General features: G+C 43.0%; 1 pseudogene; it reads right to left on the bottom strand.

Moving 5' to 3' along the window:
* Positions 1-225: 225 nt before the first annotated feature.
* LOC110570530 lies at positions 226-1,225 on the bottom strand (annotated as a pseudogene).
* Positions 1,226-6,131: the final 4,906 nt, after the last annotated feature.

The following is a 6,131-nucleotide window of genomic DNA, read 5'->3' as shown; positions in this document are numbered from 1 at the left end:
ATTTACAATAATTTTAAAAGTTTAGCCATCACAATTATCTTAAGATAAATTGCTTTCAGAAAAGGGCTGTTTTTTAAAAAAAATTTTTTAAAGATTTATTTATTTATTTTAGAGAGAGAGAAAGAGAGAGAGCACACACACAGGTGCATGTGAGGGCAAGGTCGGGGGTAGAGGGAGAGGGAGAGAATTCTGAAGCAGCCTCGGCTCTGAGTGTCCAGGGGGCTCTTACTCCTTGGAGGCCATGTGGACCATAAGGTCCACCACCTGGTTGCTGTAGCCAAATTCATTGCCATACCAGGAAATGAGCTTGACAAAATGGTCATTGAGAGCAATGCCAGCCCCAACATTGAAGGTAGAAGAGTGGGTGTCACTGTTAAAGTTGCAGGAGACAACCTGGTCCTCAGTGAAGCCCAGGATGCCCTTGAAGGGATCATCTGATGCCTGTTTCACCACCTTCTTGATGTGATCATATTTGGCAGCTTTCTCCAGGTGGCAGGTCAGATCCACGATTGACACACTGGGGGTGGGGACACGGAAGGCCATGCCAGTGAGCTTCCCATTCAGCTCAGGGATGACCTTGCCTATAGCTTTGGTAGTGCCAGTAGAAGCAGGGATGATGTCCTGGCAGCTCTTTGGCCATCACACCACAGCTTCCCAGAGGGGCTGTCCATGGTCTTCTGGGTATTGATGGCCTGGACTGTGGTCATGAGTCTCCCCACAATGCCGAAGTTGTCATGGATAACCTTGGCCAGAGGGGCCAAGCAGTTGGTGATGCAGGAGGCATTGCTGACAATCTTGAGGGAGTTGTCCTACTTCTCATGGTTCATACCCATCACAAACATGGGGGCCTAAGCAGAAGGGGCAGAAATGATGACCCTCTTGGCCCCACCCTTCAAGTGAGCCCCAGCCTTCTCCATGGTGGCGAAGACCCCAGTGGACTCCACACCATACTCAGCACCAGCATCACCCCATTTGATGTTGGCAGGATCTGGCTCCTGGAAGATGGAGGTGGGCTTTCAAGTGATGACAAGTTTCCCATTCTCAGCCTTGAATTTGTGCCATGGAGTTTGCCATGGGTGGAATCATACTGGAACATGTAGACTATATAGTTGAGGTCAATGAAGGGGTCACTGATGGTGACAATAGCCACTTTGCTGGAGTTAAAAGCAGCGCTGGTGACCAGGCGCCCAATATGGCCAAATCCATTTACTCCGACCTTCACCATGGTGTCTCAGGGATGTGGTTGGCACTGCACCAGAAGATGCAGCTATCGGGGCGCCTGGGTGGCTCAGTCGTTAAGCGTTTGCCTTCGGCTCAGGTCATGATCCCGGGGTCCTGGGATCGAGCCCCACATCGGACTCCCTGCTCTGCGGGAGGCCTGCTTCTCCCTCTCCCATTCACCCTGCTTGTGTTCCCTCTCTTGCTGTGTCTCTCTCTGTCAAATAAATAAATAAAATCTTAAAAAAAAAAAAAGATGTAGCTATCTATCGAATGGGGAGGAGCAGATAGCCTAGAATCTTCTAATAATGGGGCAAGGTAGCATTATCACCAACATCTTTCTAATCTTAATCTCATATTGATAAGAAACTTGAATTTACTATATAGTTTGCAGAATTATAAAAAATAGACTATTCTTGTAAGTACAGGTTTGTACACAAAGTTCCTAGTTGAAAATATTCCTAAACTCTATCGGTCCATACTTCTGTGTTAGTCACTATATTCATACTGCACATATATATATTTATTTAAAATGTCACTAATATAATGCAAGCCACACCTGCTATTTTAAATATTTTTGTAGCTACGTTAACAAAGTAAAAAGAAGCAGGTGAAATTAATTTTAATAACAGACTTTACTAACCCAACTTATCCAAAGTATTATTATTTCAACATTTAATCAATATTAAAAGTATTAAAGAGATATTTTACATCCTTTGTTTCATACTAAGTCTTTAAAATCCAGTGTATATTTTATACTTAGAAAACAATTCAATGTAGTCTAGCTACAGTCCCAGTGCTCAGAAGTCCCATGTGGCTAGTGGCTATGACACTAGATAGCACAAATTTAAAGACTCAGATCTTGCAATGCCCCAACTCTAGAGTACATCTTGTCCAATATCCCACCAGGTTTCTGTTTACTTACTATCATTTGAGGTGGGGATTCTGAATTAGAGGGTATATTGACTAAAGGTTTGCATCCCCTCCAGATTCATATGTTGATGCCCTAACCCCTGATGTTATGGTATTAGGAGGTAGGGCCTTTAGGAAGTAATTAAGTTTAGATGAGGTCGTGAACGTGGAGCCCCCATGAAGGGATTAGTGTCCTTATAAGAAGAGGAAGAAACCAGAGCTCTCATTCTCTCCACTATGTGATGACAGAGCGAGAAGGCAGCCCTCTACAAGCCAGAAAGAGGCCCTCACCACGAACTGAATCAGCCTGCACACAGATGGTGGGATGTCCCAGTCTCCAGAACTGTGAGAAATAAAGTTCTGTTGTATAAGCCACCCAGTCTGTACTGTTTATAACAGCCTGAGGGAACTAAGGCAGAGGGAAAGATAGTAAGAGGTAATATAATGAAGACAAACTGCTTCTGCCTCATAGTTTAGAGGAAAAGGAAGACATGTATGTAAAGGGAAAAAGGGAACACAGAGGAAAGGAGAGTCAGAAAATGCAAGAGAGAATGGGCAACATTTGATTTGGGCCTTATGGGATGAGTAGGAGTTTGACAAAGAAAGAAGTAAAAAAATGACACTTGGGTCAAAAGGAACAGAAACACTGATTCAGAGAAGAACCTGGCATTCAGTTCCTGTCGAGAAGTTTAAGGAAGCTGAATTACAGGAGACCAGCTCCTCAGCATGTGTCAGTGGCTTAAGGATTGCAAAAGGTTTGGATACACCACTGCTCAAAATAAAAAAGTGTATCTGATTTAAAATTCTGAGGAACAAAAAACTGTGATGATGACCATCGACATGGTTTTCCTACTTTCTGTAGTTCTACTTAGTAAAAATTGAACCAGCACACATTCTTTGATCAAGGATCGGCTGACCAAGTTCACAGGGAGATCCTAAAGTGAGAGTATGGAAGATAGTGGTGTGAGCATACTTGTGGTTCCTGATCATTGGTATCTAGGCTAGATAGTGAAAAGGAACAAACAGGTTGGCATCAGGGGGCATGATGGATGAGAGAATAAGATGAGAAGCTTTTGAGTCACCAAAAGCATAGACAGCAGATTTAGTAGCAGGGACTGTGCCAGAACTTGGGAGGTAGGAGGCAGTAGATTGTAGGAATTTGGAGGTAGAATAATTCCATTTGGAGTTTGGAAGTAGAGCAACTCTAGCTGATAAGTCTATGTGAGTGATTTCTTAAAATCAATGAAGTAGAGTGGGCTAAAAAGTTTGTACTGGGTGTTAGATATCCAAATGGAGACAACAGTTATAGGCCATGGCCCAAGTCCTCAAGGACTGTAGGGGAGGTTTGAGGAGGATGAGGGTAAGAATGGAATTCAGTGCAAATGGATGTTGTGTACTCACAAAATCTTACTGAGGAAAGCTTGTGTAGCAATGGAAGCAGGTAGAAAGCTGGGAGAATTTTAGTCCCAACATCCTAAGATACAGGGAATGAGAGTGAATAAGTGCCTTCAGCCTAAGTGCTTTGCCAGAGATAAGTTGTCATTACAGCAAAGAGAAGCCACGTGGTGTAAAATAGTGGTTCTTAAACTTTGGCCATATCCCAGAAACACTGGCGAGAGCTGATTAAAAGCACTGACTAATTGTCATGATGTGGACTGTCAAGTGTAAAAGGTGTATGAGTCATTGGTATAAAGAAGAGAGATGAGGAGCACCTGGGTGGCTCAGTTGGTTAAGCAACTGCCTTCGGCTCAGGTCATGCTCCCAGGGTTCTGGGATTGAGACCCACATCGGGCTCCCTGCTCAGGGGGAAGTCTGCTTCTCCCTCTGCCTCTTTCCCCTTCCCCCGGCTTGTGCTCTCTCTTGTTCTCTCTCTCTCAAATAAATAAATAAAATCTTTAATTAAAAAAAAAATGAAGAAGGGAGATGACCCTTAGTTTAATACACTTCTTTCATTTGCTGTGAACTCGAGCAGATTACTTAACACTGGCCCTCAATTTCCTCATCAAAAATTTAGCTATAGAATACATACTTTCCAGGATCCGAATGAGGTAAACATTAACTGAGAACATGGTGGGCCACAGTAAAATGGAAAGTATAAGATCATGGATCTCTGTGTTGTGAAGGGACCATCACCATGGTAGTGACCGGCAGAAGAGAGCCACCCTCTTTGTTTAAGTGGAATAGTCCAGAGTACAACTATTTGGCTTCCCAGCGTTGGGCAGCATAAAAGCACAATGGCAGAAGGTGAAGGCTTGTTGCTATGGTAACTACATACCAGCTCTTTCAGCTTCCCCACAGGAGAGCTCCTCTTCCTGTACACAATATGCAGTTTGCACCTAGCTCTTTGCTGAGCTACTGAGAGCCTGGTAGTATAGCTGCGGAAGCATGTAAAGCACGCTCTGAGATCGCCCCCGTGGAGAGGCCCTGAAGGCACTTGATGGAGTGCAAAGTAAGAGCTTCTCTCTTGCCTTCTTCAAATCAGAATGGCGTCACTCTGTAGAGAAACAGAAAAGAGAGCATCAGGGAGATTTTTATGCTAAAACTGAATTAACTCATATTTGGACTCTTACCAAACTAAGAAATGCAACCAGAGGATGTAAAGCTTCAGTAAATGTTTTCCTCTGAAACAGATCTAGCTTGGGGAAGTTTTTAGAAATGTGTATACATATTTCTTGTGTATATATATAGGAAGAGAAGTGTGGCAACATTTAAGAGTGTAGAAATGTATGTTACTCATTTCTCATGCTGTCATTATCTTTGAGTTCATATTTTTAAAAGTGACTACTCTGTTTAAGGTTGAGCAGAATTGATCCCAGTGCTTATAAATTTCATTTGGATGCTGTCTCTCTTGTTATGCCAAAGGCAAAATTGAGAAGTTCCACTATGACTTCCTTTTTGGAAAAACCGTTCCTTGATGTCTGTGTGGCTGAAGCTGAAGTCAGGAAGTGATCAACTAAAGTCTGGCATACAAAAGGATAGAAAACAGGAAGTACTTAAATATGTATGTTAACATGACGCTCTTCTTGATGGGACTTCATTCCTGTTCTTGACTGGACCTCAACATTGCCCCCCACCCCATCCTTGCCAGACCTGCATAGGCCAGCTTTATCAACAATCCTATCAGTTGAGAGTATCAGGGAGCAAGAATTCCCATCCACTTCAAGGTCCTTCTAGCTGGACTAAGAATCAGAGTGACATGAAACAGACTAACAGGAGAAAATAAAATTTAATAATGTATGTACAGGGAATCCACATAGACATGGAAATTCCAAAGGCAGTCAAGCAAAATGAGGTATATATGTCATTTTGAATTAAGGAGAAGGGGGTAGAGGTCTAGGACTTCAGAGGAAAGGACTGTATTTCACAGGGTGATAAGAAGAACGGATATTTGGTAATTAGATGTTTGCCCTGACATACAGATGGTTCACTCAGATAACGTTTATCTCCGCTAATAACCTTGTTTTGGGAAAGACCCCCAGTTTAGATTCTTCTACTTAGTTAAGGGAGGGGCAAAACTTTCTCTTGCATTCACAGGGTCTTGATTACCTTCAACTTAAAATAATCTTCAGCTTCAAAATAATCTCAAAATAATCCTCCAAAGCAGCCCATCTTGAGGCGGCCTTCCCTTGGCCCCTATACGAGAAGCTCTCCCTCACCCTTGATATATGATTAGCCTCAATATCTAATCAAATTCCTCACAGTCTGCAGGCTATACTTCTTAGAGCAACACCCAGGTCTGGCTGATAAGGAAACCATCACCACTGTTGCTGAGTAACATCATCAGCAGGATTCTTCCACAACTGGGGGCCAGCAACTCTAGAAAGCTACCACCTTTTAAACTGCAACCCCCAGACACTGTACGTGTCTGTTGCCACTCATCCAGCAAAAAAATGGAAACAGTGCGGGGGCTATTCATGTTGCTCATCTCCAAATCAAAGTCTTGGAGGGTTTTGAGCAAAAGAGTGACATAACTGACTTCTATTACAGAAGGGATACTTCTG

Source organism: Neomonachus schauinslandi, chromosome 5 (assembly GCF_002201575.2).
Source record: "Neomonachus schauinslandi chromosome 5, ASM220157v2, whole genome shotgun sequence".
In the NCBI taxonomy this organism is placed as follows: Eukaryota; Metazoa; Chordata; class Mammalia; order Carnivora; family Phocidae; genus Neomonachus; species Neomonachus schauinslandi.
The sequence above is the reverse complement of the archived record's forward strand: the minus strand, read 5'-3'. Positions and strand labels throughout refer to the sequence as shown.